At 48.5% G+C, this 20,241-nt stretch overlaps 1 long non-coding RNA gene across 3 annotated transcripts in view; it reads left to right on the forward strand.

Annotated features, from left to right (window-relative positions):
- Positions 1–20,241, forward strand: part of LOC140384639 (uncharacterized) — a 363,618-nt gene that overhangs the window by 11,231 nt on the left and 332,146 nt on the right. The window contains exon 1 of one of the 3 annotated variants that reach the window (XR_011933115.1): positions 9,192–9,366. The exons of 1 other annotated variant lie outside the window; for it this stretch is intronic. This is a non-coding gene — a long non-coding RNA (uncharacterized lncRNA). Of the gene's footprint in view, positions 1–9,191; positions 9,367–17,130; positions 17,368–20,241 lie in introns of those variants that run through there. One more of the 3 variants, XR_011933113.1, reaches the window with a different exon arrangement.

Consider the following 20,241-nt stretch of genomic DNA (forward strand, 5'->3'; position numbering starts at 1 on the left):
ATGAGCAAACTACGTTAAGGCTACTTCATGAGTTTTTTGATTACCTACCATCACACGTCCCCATTTTCACTTGCAGTAAATCAGTAAATTTTAAAATATATCTAGTTTTTTTTTCATAACGATTCTGTTACAAGTGGTCAAAATCTCAGGAATCTGATTGGGAGGTCGGAACACAAATATAATTTGGAGATGGGAAGTTTTGTACTATACAGGGAATGGCATTATGGTCTGAGTGCACAAATAGTGAAGCGTGAGAGATTTGGTGGGAATGGAGAGTAAGATGTGACTTGGATAAGGGCAGCATTTTGAAATCAACCGGAAGAATAGATGGATGGACATGGGGGGGCCTGCAGCCGGAAGGACCTAAGTGACTGTTTGAGGGTGCAAGGTCTAATGTAATAATCTTTATTCTCACAAGTAGGCTTACATTAACACAGCAATGAAGTTACTGTAAAAATCCCCTAGTCACCACATTCTGGTGCCTGTTCAGGTTCACAGAGGGAGAATTCAGAATGTCCAAATTACCTAACAGCACGTCTTTTGGGACTTGTGGAAAGAAACCGTAGCACCTGGAGGAAACGCACGCAGACACTGGGAGAACGTGCAGATTCCGCACAAACGGTGACCCAAGCAGGGAATCGAACCTGGGACCCTGGAGCTGTGAAGCAACAGTGCTACCCACTGTGCTATCGTGCCGCCCATGATGCAGGTAGGCGTGGATCAATGGAGAGACAGAAAATGATCAGAAAAATATATAAAATGACCTTGTGGGCTGGTAATTAACAATCAGGGTTTTTTTCCAAATGAATTTGAGAAGTAAAATGTTACTTTGACACACTGGACTGTATCCTCGATGTTATAATTGGAGCTCGATGAGGCCTGCACCACAGACAATTGTGAATATATGAGTCAATGATTGAATGAAGTAAATGAAATAAATAATAATAAAGCTCAGTAGATTAAGCCAGTGGCAACCCCACAAAGGTTGTGATCTCAATAAATAAAATTTTCAAATGAACAGAACGGGCCGGTAAATGACCCAGATTCAATCAACAAAATAATTCATATTGAGGTTGAATGGGCTGGATGACTTCATGGGTGTTTGGATGTGCTATTGCCCGTTGGAAGTCCTGAAAGGAAAGTAATGAAAATTTGTTACAAAGCACTTCCAGATGTGCCAGCATACATGATGGGGAGAAATTCCATAGGCCGACTGGCCAAGTGCTAGGAGCAGTTTTGCAATGAGTACACTGCTTCCTTTATGTCCACTTGTGGCCATATGGGACGGGATTCTCCCCTACCCGGAGGGCTGGGCGGTCCCGGCGCCGAGGAGTGGCGTGAACTACTCCGGCGTCGGGCCGCCTCGAAGGTGCGTAATTCTCCGCACCTTCAGGGGCTAGGCCGGCCCCGGCGGGGCTGGCGCCACGCCAGCCAGCATCAAAGGGCTTGGCGCCACGCCAACTGGCGGCGAAGGGTCTCCGCCAGCTGGCGTGAGTTGGTGCATGCGCGGGGGCGCCAGCGTGTGCTGGCATCATCCCAGTGCATGCGCAGGGGGGTCCGTCTCTGCACCGGCCATGGCGGAGGTTCACAGCAGCCGGTGCGGAGGGAAAGAGCACCGGCTGGCCGTGGATCGGTGGGCCCCGATCGCGGGCCAGGCCACCGTGGGGGCACCCCCCGGGGCCAGACCCCCCCCCCCCCCCCCCCGAGGACCCTGGAGGCTGCCCGCAGAGCCAGGTCCTGCCGGTAAGTACCAGTTCTAATTTACGCCGGCGGGACCGGCCCAAAATGGGCGGCTGCTCGGCCCATCGTGGGCCGGGGAGGCCGCTGCTAGCGGCCACCGACCGGCGCGGCAAGATTCCCGCCCCCGCCAAAACCCCGGCGCTGGAGAATTCGGCAGCCGCCAGGGGCGGGATTCACGCCTCCCCCGGCGATTCTCCGGCCTGGCGGGGTGTCGGAGAATCCTGCCCATGATTTCCCCTGTTGCCTGGGCCATTGGCGGATGCCAGCATGGATTGGTGCCTACGTCAGAGATTACATCACTCATTCAGTCATTGTATTTGGTGCACCGGTCATAATCGTACTCTGCCTCTTGCTGCCCACAGCTAATAGAGCTGTCCTGTCCCATGCTGACCACCTCTCTCTCTCTCTCTCTCCCAAGGCCGCACGGACTCCCTCTCCTGAGGCCCCACTTTTAGATGTAGAGTAAGTCAGCACACTGCCCATTCACATTGTCAAAATACCCACCAATCCCCCATCAGAATAGAGAAGTGATGTTGTTGGAGCGTCACAGTCACATCATCTGAAAGTTAGCTCAGGATCCCATCCCCCGTTCTGCGATAATTATCTGATGCTCAGTCTGCTTAAATATCACCAAACGTTTTTTAAAAGATGTGCTTTTGTTTGGAGAAATTTATGCAGCATTGTTTCCAGTTTATGGTTAATCCCCCCCCCCCCCCCCACCCCAACCGCTATAGCCCAGTCATCAAATTGCATAAAAGAGAGCATTTAATGCGAAGACAACTATAATCAGTGTTAGAGTCCGAATAAGAGATGAACACAATCTCATGACTCAACATCTCCTAACTTGACAGACCTGCTATTTCCCGCCTCCTGTCTTTGTTGCATCTTTGCTGTATTTCATGCAGGCGGTTGCCTGTGATGTCTCGGGTACTGCATGTGCAGCAAGTGCGCCCTCTGCAGTTGTAACCCCACTAAGCACAGCAATGTGCTGAACTATATTCAGTGTCCTGGCCTCCACAGTCCTCTGGGGTAGAGAATTCCTTCACCATGCTCTTGAGTGAAGAATTTTTCAATTTCTTGTCCAAATGGCTTACCTATATCCTGAGACTGTGACCCTTTGTTCTAGAACCCCCCCCCCCCCAGGTTCTAGGGACTGGTTTAGCACAGTGGGCTAAACAGCTGGTTTGTAATGCAGAACAATGCCAGCAGCGCGGGTTCAATTCCCGGAATGTGGCGACTAGGGGCTTTTCATAGTAACTTCATTGAAGCCTACTTGTGACAATAAGCGATTATTATTATTATTATTATTATTATTATTATTATTATCATCGTTATTATTCAGAGGAAACAACGTCTCTGCATTCAGTCTGTCCAGACTTGTCAAAATTTAATACGCTTCAATTCGATAACCACCTCTTATTCTTCTAAGTTCCAGTGAATACAGGCCCAGTCGACCCTTCCTCTCCTCTTGCAACAATCCCACCATCCCAGGATTCTGTCTGGTCAACCTTCACTGCACTCCCTCTATGTTTTTAGCTGGTTTATCTCTCTTGACTGAACAGCTGGTTCGTGATGCAGAGCAAGGCCCTCAGCGCGGGTTCAATTCCCGCACCGGCTAAGGTTATTCATGAAGGCCCACTTTCTCAACCTTGCCCCTCGCCTGAAATGGGGTGATCCTTGGGTTAAATAACCACCTGTCAGCACCCTCCCCCAAACTGCCCATGGTCATCTGGTGATTCCACCTTACCATACCTCTATGGCAAGTATATCCTTCCTTGGCTAAGGAGACCAAAGCTGCACATAATGCTCCAGGTGTGATCTCACCAAGGCCTTGTACAATGTCATTAAGACATCGTTGCTCCTGTACTCGAGTGTTCTTGCAATGAAGGCCAACATACCGTTCGCCTTCATAACTGCTTGTTGCACCTATATGTCTGCTTTCAGTGACTGGTGTACCGGGACACCCAGGCCTCTTAGTACGTTAACATTTCTCAATCTATCACTATTAAATAATACTCTGACATTCTGTTTCTCCAAATGAAGTGGATAACCCCATATTTATCCACATTGTACTGCATCTGACATGTACTTGCCCATTCTCTCAACTTGTCTAAATCACCTTGAAGCCTCTTAACAGCCTCCTCGCCACTCTCATTCCCACCAAGTTTTGTGTCGTTAGACAACTGGGAATTATTACTTTTGGTTCCCTCATCCAAATCATTGAAGTATATCTGGGGCCCAAACCCTGATCCCTGCGGGGCACTACTAGCACCGCCTGCCATTTTGAGGGGAAAAATAATTTGGTCCTATTTTACCATTTGGTTTAACTGTAGATGTTTTGGGCTTAGCTAGTGATAATGTGCTCCCTGCTAAATGACAGCTGCATTTAGTTAATTAGGTAGCCAGCTAAAACTGGTTCTTAACCAGCAAGGCCGAACTGCATCCATTGGAATTGTAGCTAGTATAATTACTGGAGGTTTTGCAGATGCACAAAGTAAGTTGCAGAAAAGTGGCATCTTGTCTGAGTGCAGTGATGCTGAGTGACCATTTTGGGAATTTGGTGCAGGGAGGGAAGAGGTGCTGTGCAGGTCTATCATAAAAGAGGACTGATCCATGTGAAACCTAAAAACTGAAGCCCAGAAACTGTCTGTGCGGAGTCTGCACGCTCTTCCTGTGTCTGCGTGGGTTTCCACCGGGAGCTCGATTTCCTCCCACAAGTCCCGAAAGACGTGCTGTTGGGTGAATTGGACATTCTGAATTCTCCCTCTGTGTATCCGAACAGGTGCTAGAATGTGGCAACTAGGGGCTTTTCACAGTAACTTCATTGCAGTGTTAATGTAAGCCTAGTTGTGACAATAAAGATTATTATTATTATTATTAATTAGGTGAGCAGGTCGGTGATTGGTGAGTTTTTTCACCTTCCAAACTAGGTAGTAGTTTAAACTGGTGTTGGGGAGCTATAAGTATTGTATTAAATGTATAGTCTACTGAGTTAAGCTTTGTAATCTAACAGTGGCTATTGGTGAATGACATTTCTAAACATTAAGTCTAATTAGTTAAATAAAACACAATAAAGATGGCAGGGCAGAAGGTGTATTGCAGCTGTAGCACCTTTTTCATTTATTCAAGGGATGTAGGCTTTGTTGGCTAGGCCAGCATTTATTGTCTATCCCTAATTGCCCTTGGGAAGGTGGTGGTGAGTTGTCTTCTTGAACCGCTGCAGTCCATGTGATGTAGGCAACCCACAGTGCTGTTGGGGAGGTAGTTCCAGTATATTGTCCCAGCAACAGTGAAGGAGTGTCGGTTTACTTCCAAGCCAGGAGGGTGAATGGCTTGGAGGGGAACATCCAGGTGATGTTTCCACGTATCTGCTACCCTTGTCCTTCTAGGTGGCAGTGTGTTTGGAAGGTGCTGTCTAAGGAAAATGTTGAGTTCTTGCAGTGCATCTTGCAGATGATACACACTGCTGCCACCGAGTGCCGGTAGTGGAGGGAGTGAATGTTTGTGGATAGGATGCCAATCAAGCGGCTGCTTTGTCCTGGATGGTGATGTGCTCCTGATGTTGGAGCTGCATTCATCCAGGCAATTGGAGAGTATTCCATCACATTCCTGACTTGTGCCTTGTGGATGGTGAACAGGCTTTGGGGAGTCGGGACATGAGTTACTCAACACAAGATTCCTAGCCTCTGACCTCTTGTAACCACAGTATTTATATAGCTAGCCCAGTTCAATTTCTGGTCAATGGTAACCCCCAGGATGTTGATGGTGGAGAGTTCAGCAATGGTGATGCCATTGAATGTCAAGGGATGATGGTTATATTCTCACTTGTTGGAGATGGGCTTTGTCTGGCTATTGAATTCTGATCTACAGTAACCACATCTGCAGTAAGTGCCTGCAGCTTGAGGGACCCTGGCTCGGAGTTGAAGAGCTGGAGTCGAGTTTTAGACATTGTGAAGCATCACAGAAGGGGAAAGTTACCTGTGCACTTTGTTCCAGGAGGCAGTCACACCCCCCAGCATAGGTTCTTCAGATTTAGTCTGTGGTCAGGAACATGAAGCAGATATGGGGATCCAGAAGATCACAATAGAGGAGTCTCAGCCCTTGTAGTTGACCGTTGATCACCATGTCTGGATGAGAACAGGGATTGCAAGGAGGATGAGAAAACCAACCACAGAAACATGGTGCCGGGGTCCATGCAGGTGCATATAGGGAACAGAATGATATAAACGCCCTCTGAAATGGCCCAGTAAACCCACTCATTCAATGGACAATAAATGCTGGCCCAGCCAGACACCTCCATCTCATGAATGAATATATTTTTAAAAACCCTCTGCAGCCAACATATGGACCCCCAAAGGCTGTGTTGCCTACCCAATGCCAGAGTTAAGAACATCTGGAGAAGAACTTGCAGTGGGAGGGGAAGGATCCAGTTGTTGTGGTCTATGTGGGTAGCAACGACATAGGACTTAGAAAGATGTTAATCTGAGGGAGTATAAACGGGATTGGATTGGATTTGGGTTTATTGTCATGTGTACCAAGGTACAGTGAAAAGTATTATTCTGCATACAGTCCAGACAGACCGTCCAATACATGAGAAAACATACGACATGCAATAGATACATAATGGAAATACATAGACACAGACGTCGGGTGAAGCATACGGAGTGTAGTACCACTCAGTAGAGAAGATGTGTGAAGAGAGTCATTCAGGAGACTGGTAACAGCGGGGAAGAAAATGTAAAAGAGCAGAACCACAAAGGTAAGAATCTTTGGGTTACCAGCTGACCCAAGGGCAAATGGTCATAAAGTAGATATGATCTGAAAATTGAACATGTGGCCAAAATATTAGTGTGGAAAAAATTGGTTTCAATTCATGGGCGCTGGTATCAGTAATGGGGAAAGAGGGAGCTGTACTGTTGGGGTGGCCTTCACCTCCACCCTGGAACTGGTATCCTGGCCAATTTTGTAATGAGGGCTTTAAACAAAATAATGGGGGGTGGACGGGTTCACATGAGGGGAGATTTGGAAATGTAACAACATCTGGGCTAGGAGAAGTTTGAAATTGAACAAAGGATAATTCCTCACAACCCCAGGAATGTAACACTCCTTGCATTGCATAGATGTTCCAGCCAAGCCTGCACACTGGATTAAGTGATGAAATGTTTGCCCCAGACAGCTATGAACAAAGGCACGAAAGAGAAAATGCTGGAAAATCTTAGCAAGCCTGGCAGCATCGGTAGGGAGAAAAAAGAGCTAAAGTTTCGAGTTCGATGGCTCTTTGTCAAAGCTAACAGACAGAGAAAGTGGGAAATATTTATACTGTGGAGTGAGAATGAAAGATGTGTCATAGCCACCGAAACCCAGGGAAACCGGGTGCTAATGGTCACAGAAAGCAAGGGGAAAGCGTGCTAATGGCAGTCCCCAGAGAGGACAAAAGATGTGAAAGGTCAAACAGCAGAGAAACTAACATCAGAGGATGAACTGTAGATGTGGGGGAAGGGGAAGGGGAAAGCAAAGAGGAGAAAGGTGAATGAAAGGTGGATAAGATGGGGCAGGGGGGAGAATTAAATATATATTAAGAAAAAAATAAATGGTAAGAGACATGGTAAAAGATGACTCGGACCCGAAACGTTAGCTCTTTTCTCTCCCTGCCAGACTTGCTGAGATTTTCCAGCATTTTCTCTTTTGATTCAGATTCCAGCATCCGCAGTAATTTGCTTTTATCCAGTATGAACAAAGGAAGCTGTTTATGGCTCCTAATCTCCCACGTGCTGCTAATGGCCCCACCATTACCTGCTCCAAAACACAGTGGGTTTCAATCAGGGACCACAGCCGAATAGTTCAACCCAAAATCACCCTGTCACATGACTGAGACTTTGAGCTCTCTGGATTTCGTTAAGATAATTAAGTCATAATTTGACCTCCAAATTTGAGCAGAACTCCAGGCAAGCAGCCTCTTGCTGTCTATCATTTTGCCATCTAACAAGGACCAGCAGAAAGAGCCCATGGCCAGGTTTAAAGTTCCCTGGCCCTCCTCTATGCTGTGAACTACTACTGGAATGTTGGAACTCTCTATTTGTGCCGTCAAGACCAACTGAACTCTACATGCCTTCTCCATCATGGGTGTCCTCGCTTCTGGAAAACCTACAACAGTAAGCCTAATACCCTCTGAAAGAATACACCATTGGGCCTTTGATTCTGGACTCCTTTTTAAAAAAAATAAAATAATTTTTATTAAAGGTTTTCATAAAATATCAATAACAAAATGAGAAAGAAAAAAGAACCCAACAGGGTTAAGTACAAAACACAATCTAAAAAAAGCAACCCCCCAAACCCCTCCCCCCCCTGTACATAAATAATAAATTAACATTAACACCCCGACTTAAGACAACAGGTGTATACACTCCCTCAGGCCCTCCAGTGTAAATACCATAAACAAAAATAAAGTAACCCCCCCCCCCCCCCCCCGAGCTGCTGCTGCCATTGACCAATGTCTATCGTTCTGCCAGAAAGTCTAAGAACGGTTGCCACCGCCTAAAGAACCCTTGTACCGACCCTCTCAAGGCGAATTTCACCCTCTCCAATTTAATGAACCCTGCCATATCGCTGATCCAGGATTCCACGCTTGGGGGCCTCGCATCTTTCCACTGAAGGAGAATCCTTCGCCGGGCTGATTCTGGACTCCTGTAAAACCATAACTCTAATTTTATTGTGCTCTTATCCCATGTTTATGAATGTATAAAGAGGCAGATGTTGGGGAAAACCCCTGCCTGAGTTTGTGTCTGTGTTTGTATTATGTACCAGCCCTCTTATTTTACTGTGAGCTTGAGTTTACTGTGGGATTATTACTGGAGGGTTGGGTCATGCCAATTTGAAGGATTGAGGGAAACATGAGACCATTTTTAAAGGGCAAAATCAGAAATCAAAAATCCCTTTCTGATTACAGATGGGTAGTGAGGGGAGAAATCAGGGCTGTTTAAATTAATCCCCTTCCTGCCTGTACACAAAGAAACAACAAGGTAACAGTGAGGTAGCAGTATCGGTAATGATGAGCAGTGTGATAGGAAGGGACCAAGAGTGCACCAGTAAATAGGGTCAGATTAGGGAAAATAGCAAAAAGACAGAATTAAAGAAATTTTTATCAAATGCAGCATTCACAACAAAATGGATCAATTGATGAAAAGAATGAGTGAGTGCCATTACAACAGAGGCAGACTTTCAGCAGCGTGGGGCCCCGGCCAATGTGAGGGCCCCATACTGAGAGGTGACTGTTGTGGTGGGATCACCATGGGTACACCAATCGGAGCCTTGGTAACTCTGAATTTGCTGGTAGGCTCAAGAAATTTGAATGAGCCTATCGGCGGGTGACACAGAACAACATTGGGCTCTGATTGGTAGACTCCCCTTTAGAGGCGGAAAACAGTTTGCCAAACATTGAGAGGTGGTGGAGACTTGGAGAAGTTCAGACATGGACCCCCTGAATTGGTGTGGAAGTTTCTGAACTTCCATTGACTAAAGGTGCAGAGCAGCAGCCACGTTTTTGGCGTCCGGACCGGCAGGCAGCCTGAGGCAAAAGGGAGGCCGACAACCTAATGTCGGGACGCGAGCCGGCAAAGCCTTCAGGAGGTGAGGAGGTGCTAGCCAATGATCTTCAGGGGGATCAGCAGGGCGACTCTCGACCTCCAGGCCAGGGTTGAGGAGGGCGAGCAACCAACTAAACAAAACACAGAGGTCAGGCCAGATAGTCAGGCAGCCAGCCAGGAGCATACACGGTCATCAAGGACCGGCCACCCGAGCGAGAGCAGAGCAGGAATCGGGAGAGGTGCTAAGGCCAGGCAAGTGTCCTGGTTTTCAGTGACGGTAGCACAATTGCTTCACAGCTCCAGGGTCCCATGTTCGATTCCCTGCTTGGTTCACTGTCTGTGCGGAGTCTGCACGTTCTCCCCGTGTGTACGTGGGTTTCCTCCGGGTGCTCCGGTTTCCTCCCACAGTCCAAAGATGTGCAGGTTAGGTTGATTGGTCATGCTAAAATTACCCTTAGTGTCCAAAATTGCCCTTAGTGTTGGGTCGGGTTACTGGGTTATGGGGATAGGGTGGAGGTGTGGGATTGGGTAGGGTGCTCTTTCAAAGAGCCGGTGCAGATTCGATGGGCCGAATGGCCTCCTTCTGCACTGTAAATTCTATGAATCGGGGAGCAGTGGCCAGCGGGATCACAGCAACTCGACTAGCGCCAGAAGCCAGCCAGGCCTGAGTGTGAGTGTACTGGCAGCATGTTGAATTTACTGCCTTTTTGGGGTAATTTCTCTCTCTGTTCAATGGCTGGTCTCTTTTATGATATCACCGGTTTCCTGAAGATTGGATTTTGGCAGTGAATTCTGGCTCATCCTCACAGCAATTCTGTTAACAGTTTCCAAAGCCTCTCAACACGTTCAATTAATCACTGGATGTCAGCAGCTTAGACAATTGGCTGCTTTTGCTTAAGGAGGCTTCATTTGAAGATTCACATTCGTTGAAATCAAGACCGATTAGTCAATATGAATCTGGCAGTCACAAATGCAGAAAGTTGAAGGTGAGGCACGAGGACGAAGTTTGGCCAAAAGACAGTTTGGCACTTCACTTTAAGAAGTTTGAAGGATTGAGCAGTGCCCAAACTGCGCACTCATCCTCAACATCCACAAAACGTTTTGGTGATTTGTCTGCTGCCCACTTGCCAATTTCTGGAGACAACCCATCGCCTGAAAAACCTGAACAAGGGCAAGTCGAGTCTGAAATGGGAATGGTTCTCAAGCTCGTAGTTCTGCTAGTGAAGTAAGGGAAGAAACCTACCCTTGAGACATTGCCTGGTGGACAAAATCTGTTTCCCTGGGTATAACTGGTCTATTTGTTCCAAAATATTCCGAGAACATGGGTAAATTGGAAAATTTCAGAAGCGAGTTTGAGGTTCAAGGCAGAAAGCAATTTTGAAGTCATAAGTCCCAATTTCTCTATTTTTAAAGAAAATGTTTTATTCAATGCTTTTTACATGTATACACAATTATCAGAAGACCAAAACATCAACATGAACAGAAACCGCAAATCCCCAGCCTCCCCCAATACCCCCGCACCCCGTCTTCCTCATTTTATCCCCCCCCCTCCCTGAAGAAATCAATGAACGGTTGCCACCTCCGGGTGAACCCTTCTATCGACCCCTGCAGAGCGAACGTGACCTTCTCCAACCGCAGGAATTCTGTCAGGTCGTCCACCCACACCCTTGCCTTCAGCGGATCTGTGTCCCGCCAATTCACCAAAATCAGTCTCCGGGCTATCAGGAAGGCAAAGGCCAATACATCGGCCTCTTTCCCCCCCCCCCCCCCCCCTCCCCCCCCCCCCCCCACCATCCCCCATTTACACTTGATCTCCACCTGAGCGCCCTCCCTCTCTATCAATTCACTTCAGATATCCGACCCCCACCCCTCCCCGATATCATCCTTCCACAACTTGTCCTGCAGCCCCGGGAATGACGGCCGCTCTCTCCTCTCGAAATCTCTCATCTGCAGGTAGCTAAATCCATTCCCTTTTGGGAAACGTTTCCTCCAACTCCTCCAGTTCTGTAAACTTGCCTCCTATGAACAAGTCCCTGAAGTACTCTTGTCTCCACCTGCTGCCACCCTTACAATGTCGCAGCCATAGAATTATAGAATTTACAGTGCAGATGGAGGCCATTCGGCCCATCGAGTCTGCCCCAGCTTCTGGAAAGAGCACCGTACTTAAGCCCACCCCTCCACCCCTATCCCCTTAACCCAGTAACCCCATACTGAGGGCAATTTAGCATAGCCAATCCACCTAACCTGCACATCTTTGGACTGTGGGAGGAAACCGGAGCTCCCGGAGGAAACCCACGCAGGCATGGGGAGAACGTGCAGACTTCACACAGACTATGACCCAAGCCAGGAATTGAACCTGGGACCCTGAGCTGTGAAGGAACAGTGCTAACCACTGTGCTATCGTGCCGCCCTTTTTTAAAAAGTCATACATGTGCCCCACCGGCATATACCTATAGTTGTTACGTATTGGCACCCACAGCAACATGCCCTCCAACTCGAAATGCTGCTTACTCTGGTTCCACACCTGTAACACCAAAACCACCTCTGGGCTTATGGAGTACCTGACCAGTGAGAACGGAAGATGCGGCAACAACAGTGCCCCAATACCTGTCCCCATTACACGACGCCGCCTCCATCCGACCCCACACCGACCGTTCCTCCACGCCCCATTTCCTCACCGTTCCAATGTTCGCCGCCCAATAATTTAGCAAATTTGGCAGCCACCCCCCCAGCTCAATTCCTTTCCAGCCCGCTGATGCGCAAAGTGCTATTGCCAAGGCGACAAGCCAACGGGAAGAGCTTCGTCCCACGATGTAACTCAATGTACCAAATCTTGTCCTGTTCGTCCCGAAACACTGTCCTTTTACAACAAACAAACCCGAAGCATTTTAAGGGTAACATGAATGGTCAGACTATCACAGGGAGGTGGGTTGAAGTTTCCTAATGTGTGCTCTTGCCATATGCCAGAAACATAATTTTGGTAAATATAATCTTTAGCACACTATTAGAGTTAGCTGCACTATTAATAAATACAAATTATCATTTAAAAAAATTATTCCCAAATGTTTGAAAGTTCATACGTTGGAAACCATTTGAACAGATTTTTCAAATCTCAATGGTTCAGTGGAGAATATTTTAATACTTTTCTGTAGAAGTGAGAGTTGCAATTATGACAAGCAAATCAATACTTTCCTGGTGAATGGTTTCTCTAGTTAGAAAAGGAAACCAAATACCACAATCATATGTGTTGCAGCTGTTGTGTGTGAGGAGGTCATTATATTTGGTAATAAAAATTTTTTCTTAAAATTAGCACTTTCCTGAACCAAAGTTGTGGGAATTCAATCCCCACTGATGGTTGAAAGTCTAGGGGTTGGTTAGGGGAAGCAATGAAACACTAAAATTCTCACAGGATTAGGGAGTGTCAAGTCATTCTGATACATAATTTGCATGTTGGGAAATTCAGCATATGAAAGCTATGGTTAGCACTCTGTCCAAATATGGTGAAGTAATAATATCCCTCCCTCCCTGTATGATGCAGTAATGTACTACATTTTATGAGGTGAATGTACAATGACTTAAATCTTAGCCCAGTATAAATGGTTTAGTGCTTCATTGCCAACTTTTCTGTAATAATTGGCTATAAATGGGCTTTAGACTTTTGTTTTGCCATTTAGAAGTAATTGTCAAAATTAACAATCCCAGTAATGTACTGGGACTTTATACTAAGCCTAGAGTAAGACAATTATTGTTACTTGGACGAAGGCATGGAGGAGGTGGAAGAGGGCATGGAGGAGTTGGAAGAGGGTCTGGAGGAGTTGGGAGAGGGCATGGAGGAGTTGGGAGAGGGCATGGAGGAGTTGTGAGAGGGCATGGAGGAGTTGGGAGAGGGCATGGAGGAGTTGGGAGAGGGCATGGAGGAGTTGGGAGAGGGCCTGGAGGAGTTGGGAGAGGGCCTGGAGGAGGTGGAAGAGGGCATGGAGGAGTTGGGAGAGGGCCTGGAGGAGTTGGGAGAGGGCCTGGAGGAGTTGGGAGAGGGCCTGGAGGAGGTGGAAGAGGGCCTGGAGGAGGTGGAAGAGGGCATGGAGGAGTTGGGAGAGGGCATGGAGAAGTTGGGAGAGGGCATGGAGGAGGTGGAAGAGGGCATGGAGGAGGTGGAAGAGGGCATGGAGGAGGTGGAAGAGGGCATGGAGGAGTTGGGAGAGGGCCTGGAGGAGTTGGGAGAGGGCCTGGAGGAGTTGGGAGAGGGCCTGGAGGAGTTGGGAGAGGGCATGGAGGAGGTGGGAGAGGGCATGGAGGAAGTGGGAGAGGGCATGGAGGAGGTGGGAGAGGGCATGGAGGAGGTGGGAGAGGGCATGGAGGGGGTGGAAGAGGGCATGGAGGAGGGGTTGTGGTGTGAGGTGCTCCGAACGGTGAATTCCTCCTCAACTTTGTGCGTGAGGTTGGGGCTGATACAGCTGAAGGTGGTGTATACGGTGGTGAATCGGATGAGCCGATTCTTTGAGGGGGGGATGCCCGCAAACCATGTTCATATGTTTTGGTCCTGTCCAAAGCTGGAGACGTATTGGAGGGAGGTGTTCAGGGTAATTTCGAAGGTGGTATATGTGAGGCTTGAGCCCGGTCCTCTGTAGGCCATATTCGGGGTATCGGATCGGCCGGAGGCAGATGTTTTAGCCTTCGCCTCACTGATCACCCGAAGGCGGATCACATTGGGGTGGAGGTCAGTTTCTCCATCCTGTGCCCTGGCATGGCGGGGGGATCTGTTGAAGTTCATAATACTCGAGAAAGAGAAGTTCGAGTTAAGGGGAAGGATAGAAGGGTTCTACAATTCATGGGCTTTGTTTATTATGCACTTTTTCAAGAATTGGATGACATCCAACACTGGGGGGGGGGTTGGGGTGAACTGTGTATGTTGTTGGTGACTATGTATGGGTGGATGGTGGATTCCTGAATCCTTTGCTTTGATGTTTGTATTTAAAATGTTGAGGGTTGTTTGGGGGTTGGTGGGAGGAAGGGATCGTTGGCCAGGGGATTGACATTGTATTTGTTACCGTTGATTGTTTGTTGGTGGGTGTAAATTTGGATGAAAATGTGAAAAAGGAGGAGAATGAAAATATATATTTTAAAAAAGACACTTTTTGTTGAGGATTAACCAATTGGCAAAAAGGACAATCGCTGATTTTGGAATGAAAACTAACCAGCTTTACTAGACAATAAAAATTGATACTTAACATTTCATTAGTTGAGGCATGGCACAATACACAAGTTCACACATTTTTAAAAAATACACAAGTTCAACAAGTGTCAGTCTGTCTTTCCCATGGGACTTCTTGGGGGTCTTCTCCTCTTGATTTCGTGACTTATGATATCATTCGACATTGTAGCTTGACCAACTTGACTCTAACATACATACAAATCTCTTTTACAGCTTTAAGCCTTCAACCTTTTCCAACCTGCAACCTCCCTGTCCTGCTGCAGCTACATACTCCATAATTGCCTCTAATATGCAGAATAAATGTTTTTTCCTCTGCCTCTCCCTCTCTGGTGGAAGCATCTTTCCAAAAATAACTAAGACTGCATTTCACTACTGTTTCTTACAAGCTAGGTTTTAACTGACAGCTAAGTGGTCATATATTTTCGATTCCTTCTCTCAAGGCGATTGCAACCCACTCTATTCTGGATCCACTGATCTTCTCATACTACACTCTTACTTACAGTCCCCAACCCTGTGACAATTACTTCAGTCACTAGCTTGGCCTCATACTGGCTTCTGACAACAACTTATCAGCCTGTGCAAATACCACTTGCCTGACAACGCCCTGCACAAATGCTAACTTCCTAACTAGTGCCCCCAACACATTCGTCTAACAAGATATCCCACTACTGCCCTGCCAGGGCTAACTCTTGGCAAGTTCAACAGTCTCAGTGATGCACCCCTATTTTCTGTACCCTTTTTGCAGGAAGGGTAGTGCAGCATTTAACCCAAGTATGTGCACCCGAATTATCACAACTAGCAACTTCTAACCCAATATTTGCAACTCTTGACCAATGGGAAGAGTGCTCCTAGGTTCCTTAACTTGTACCATTTAAACTGAATGTCCTGTCTTCAGATCATCCTTCAACTAATCGGGTTTGTAGCTTTAGCTTTTATTTACAGTTTAAGCTAGATTTGCTGGAGCCCAAATGTGCAAACGTGTCCTAGCTATAACTTCACTCCAAATGTTTATAGAATCATATAATTTACAGTGCAGAAGGAGGCCATTTGGCTCATAAAGTCTGCATCGGCCCTTGGAACGAGCACCCTACCCAAGCCCACACCTCCAATCTAACCCCATAACCCAACCTAACCTTTTTGGACACTAAGGGCAATTTATCATGACCAATCCACCTAACCTGCACATCTTTGGACTATGGGAGGAAACCGGAGCACCCGGAGGAAACCCACGCAGACACTGGGAGAACGTGCAGACTCCTGACAGACAGTGACCCAAGCTGGGAATCGAACCCGGGAGCGTGGAGCTGTGAAGCAACTGTGCTAACTGCTGTGCTACCGTGCTGCCCACTTGTGCTGCTTCAGGTGACCACGCCATATAATCTTGTTCTGTAATAATAATAATCTTTATTATTGTCACAAGTAGGCTTACATTAACACTGTAATGAAGTTACTGTGAAAATCCCCTAAGAGCAAGAGTCACAGAATGCCGTAGAACAGAACAGTACTTCTGATAAACAAACAACTGATTCTAGTAGTCTTGAGAAAGTGGAAAAACAGAAGATTCCGTCTGAACACCAGCTATGTTCAGTATGGAAAGCAAACAATGCCTAGGAAGACAGGTCAGTATTGATTATCACCGATTAATTAATCAAAGAACATTCATATGTCTACCAAGTAAGAAATTAAAAAATTGCTTAAAATATTCACTCTCAGCTTGAAATAAAAGCAGAGCAAAAATAAAATGCAAAATTGCAACAATTGGTGACTGCAGGCTTCAGGTTTGCAAATATCCCTTTAGAAGTTGTTGGTCTCTACAGACATCACAACAAATGTATGTTAAGTTAATGGAACAACACATTCTCATGTTCTAATGGTTTTTAAAATTACCATGATAGAATATTAATTTGTTGAATCTGGGTGGATGGTATTGAGGGTGGTCCACATGTAAGAACTATTTTGGAGTCCAAAAATGACACCAATATCCCTGCCCCTCATTGTCTGCATGTTATCAAGAGCGATAATAAGGTGCCTAAGTGAGGTGATCCGTATATGTGAGTCCTCAATACACAGAAAAGTAGGGATTGGGCAGGGAGCAGCTGATTTTGGTATCATCATCCACAATAACTGGCATATAAACTGATCTTACTTGCTTTAACCCCTAAATAGTGACCTACATTTCTGTTGCTTATTTTCTGCTCCTTGCTATACGCTGCTATATCTATTTTTACCACATGGTGGGGATCTTGCATTGCTTTATGCATCAGGAACATTGCTTCCTTAACCAACAGGTCCCCTTCTCTGTCGAGCAAATCTAATTACTTCAGGTTGTAAATGGATTCTGCCATGATGTTTAATCGCACCCCTGTATGAAATTTAGGATTGCAGTTGGTAATGAGCTAATGTATAGAATTGGTCAATGTCAGAACCCCTCAAACATGTGCTATGTTGAGGGTGGGTTTTCCTGCATTTTTAAAAATTCATTTATGGGATGTGGGCGTTGCTGGCTCGGGCAGTTTTATTACCCATCCCTAGTTGTCTTCAGAAAGTGGTGGTGAGGACTTCCGGTTGTGGCTATGCGGAGCTAAGTCGCACATTCGGCAGCTCCTGCAAAAAACTGAATTTTGGGCTCTTTTCAGGGCCCCCAATGGAATTTTTTCGACGTTTCCCGCTGTGGGAAGGAGAGTACAATAGTTCCCCGACAGTATATGGCTTTTACCAGGAGCGGGGCGACTAAAAAAAGTGGTGGTGGACCTGAAGGTGCGAGGGAAGAAGAACAAAATGGCGGCGGGCAGGGACCAGGCAGCGTGGATGCAGTGGGCGCAGGAGCAGCAGGTGGGTATCCAGCGCTGCTTCAGGGAGACTAAAGCGGACCTGCTTGAGCCGATGAAGGCTTCTATCGATAAGCTGCTGGAGACACAGACGGCCCAGGGGGTGGCGATCCGCGAGGCCCGACAAAAGATCTCTGACAATGAGGACGAGATCTTAGGCCTGGCGGTAAAGGTGGAGGCGCACGAGGCGTTCCACAAGAAATGGCAGGAGCGGTTCGAGGAGATGGAGAATCGGTCGAGGCGGAAGAATTTGCTGATTCTGCGCCTCCCGGAGGGGCCGGACGTGGGGGCCTATGTGGTCACCACGTTGAACTCGCTGATGGGAGCGGGGTCCTTCAAGGGGCCCCTGGAGCTGGAAGGGGCCAATAGAGTGCTGGCGAGGAGGCCCAAGGCTAACGAGCCACCGCGGGCGGTGCTGGTGCGGTTTCATCAGTTCGCTGATCGGGAATGTGTGCTCAGGTGGGCCAAGAAGGAGAGGAGCAGCAGGTGGGAGAACGCGGAGGTTCGAATATACCAGGACTGGAGTGCGGAGGTGGGGAAGAGGAGGGCCGGGTACCGTCGAGCGAAGGCGGTGCTGCACAGGAAGGGGGTGAAGTTTGTCAGGGGCTGTTTAGCACAGGGCTAAATCGCTGGCTTTGAAAGCAGACCAAGGCAGGCCAGCAGCACGGTTCGATTCCCGTAACAGCCTCCCCGAACAGGCGCTGGAATGTGGCGACTAGGGGCTTTTCACAGTAACTTCATTCGAAGCCTACTTGTGACAATAAGCGATTTTCATTTCATTTCATTTCATGTTGCAGCCGGCGCGACTGTGGGTCACCGACAAGGACCGGCGCCATTATTTTGAGTCTCTGGAGGAGGCGTGGGCCTTTGTTCAGGCCGAGAAGGTGGACACAGATTGAAATGAAATGAAAATGAAAATGAAATGAAAATCGCTTATTGTCACAAGTAGGCTTCAAATGAAGTTACTGTGAAAACTGTCACCACATTCCGGCGCCTGTTCAGGGAGGCTGTTACGGGAATCGAACCGTGCTGCTGGCCTGCCTTGAAAGCCAGCGATTTAGCCCAGTGTGCTAAACAGCCCCCTTAGATTAAGGGTCAGGATGGGCGTTTGGGGATTGCGGGTGATATGTTACTTTTTGAGGGGGCGTCCTTTGCTCTTGTTATTTTCTTTCTGGTTCGGTGAGGGTGGTTAGGGCGGGTTGGCCACTGTTTTGGTTGGGTTTGTCGGGGGGGCTCTTGGAGGGGGGTAAGCAAATGGAACAGGGGTAGATGGCCGGCAGTGAGATGGGGCCCCGCAGGGGAGGGGGAGGCCAGAGTCGGGGGTGGCCAGAGTCGGGGGTGAGGGTACTGGGCCTGTAAAAGGAGCTGCGTCAGAGGTGGCGGGGCCGGTTAGGTGGAAAGCGCGGGCTTTTTCCCGCGCTGAAGACTGGAGGGAGCGGGGTGAGGAAGCGAGGGTTGTTTCCCGCGTTTGGGATGGAAGGGGGAGGTGGAGAGCGTGCGGATGGTGAATGGAAGAGGAGGGTGTGTCTCACAATGGGAGGAGTCGAAGGAGAGGCAGGAGTGGCCGGGGTCAGCAGGACTCAGCTGACTTGTGGAAGTGCAATGGGGGGAGTAAAGCAGCCAGGATGGGTCCTAGCCAGGGCGGTATGGGGGGGTGGGGTGGGGGGGGGGGGGGGTGGATGGGGGGGAATCGAGTTGCTGCTGCTATGGTCAAGGGGGAGCTGGAGCGAGTGGGGGGGGGGGTCGAGACGGGGGTCTGCCGCCGTGGGGAACGGGCCGGGCGTGGGGTGCGGGCGCGTGGCTGGCCGAGGAGGGGCTATGGCTAGTCGGCGGGGGAGGGGGGCGTATAGCCCCCTGATCCGGCTGATAACCTGGAATGTAAGGGGACTGAACGGGCCGGTCAAGCGGGCCCGCGTGTTCGCGCACCTGAAGGGGCTGAGGGCGGATGTGGTCATGCTCCAGGAGACACACCTGAAGGTGGCAGACCAGGTAAGACTGAGGAAAGGGTGGGTAGGTCAGGTGTTTCATTCAGTGCTGGATGCCAAAAATCGAGGGGTGGCAATCTTGGTGGGAAAGAAGGTGTCATTCGAGGCATCGAGCATTGTGGCAGACAATGGCGGTAGGTACATAATGGTAAGTGGTAAGCTGCAGGGAGAGAGGGTGGCACTGGTCAATGTGTATGCCCCGAACTGGGATGATGCGAGTTTTATGCGGCGTTTGTTGGATCGGATCCTAGACTTGGAAGTGGGGGGCCTGATAATGGGGGGAGACTTTAACACGGTGTTGGATCCGGCACTGGATCGCTCCAGGTCTAGGATGGGTAGGAAGCCGGCGGCGGCTAAGGTGCTGAGGGGGTTTATGGATCAGATGGGAGGGGTGGACCCTTGAAGATCTGCAAGGCCGGGGGCTAGGGAATTTTCATTCTTCTCACATGTCCAAAAGGCTTATTCCCGGATCGACTTTTTTATTTTGAGCAGGGCGCTGATAGCGAGTGTAGAGGATACCGAGTATTCGGCAATAGCCATTTCGGATCACGCCCCACATTGGGTGGACTTAGAGCTGAGGGAGGAGAGGGACCAGCGCCCATTGTGGCGCTTGGAGGTGGGGCTGTTGGCGGACGAGGAGGTGAGTGAGCGGGTCCGAGGAAGCATCGAGAGATACCTGGAGGCCAACGACAACAGGGAGGTCCGAGTGGGGATGGTATGGGAGGCGCTAAAGGCGGTTGTTAGGGGAGAGCTGATCTCCATTAGGGCCCACAAGGAGAGGAGGGAGCAGAGGGAGAGGCTGGTGGGGGAGATGGTGAGGGTACACAGGAGGTATGCGGAGGTGCCTGAGGAAGGACTGTTGAGGAAGAGGCGCAGCCTCCAGGTCGAATTCA

The sequence above is a fragment of the Scyliorhinus torazame genome, chromosome 10, assembly GCF_047496885.1.
Source record: "Scyliorhinus torazame isolate Kashiwa2021f chromosome 10, sScyTor2.1, whole genome shotgun sequence".
Lineage (NCBI taxonomy): Eukaryota > Metazoa > Chordata > Chondrichthyes > Carcharhiniformes > Scyliorhinidae > Scyliorhinus > Scyliorhinus torazame.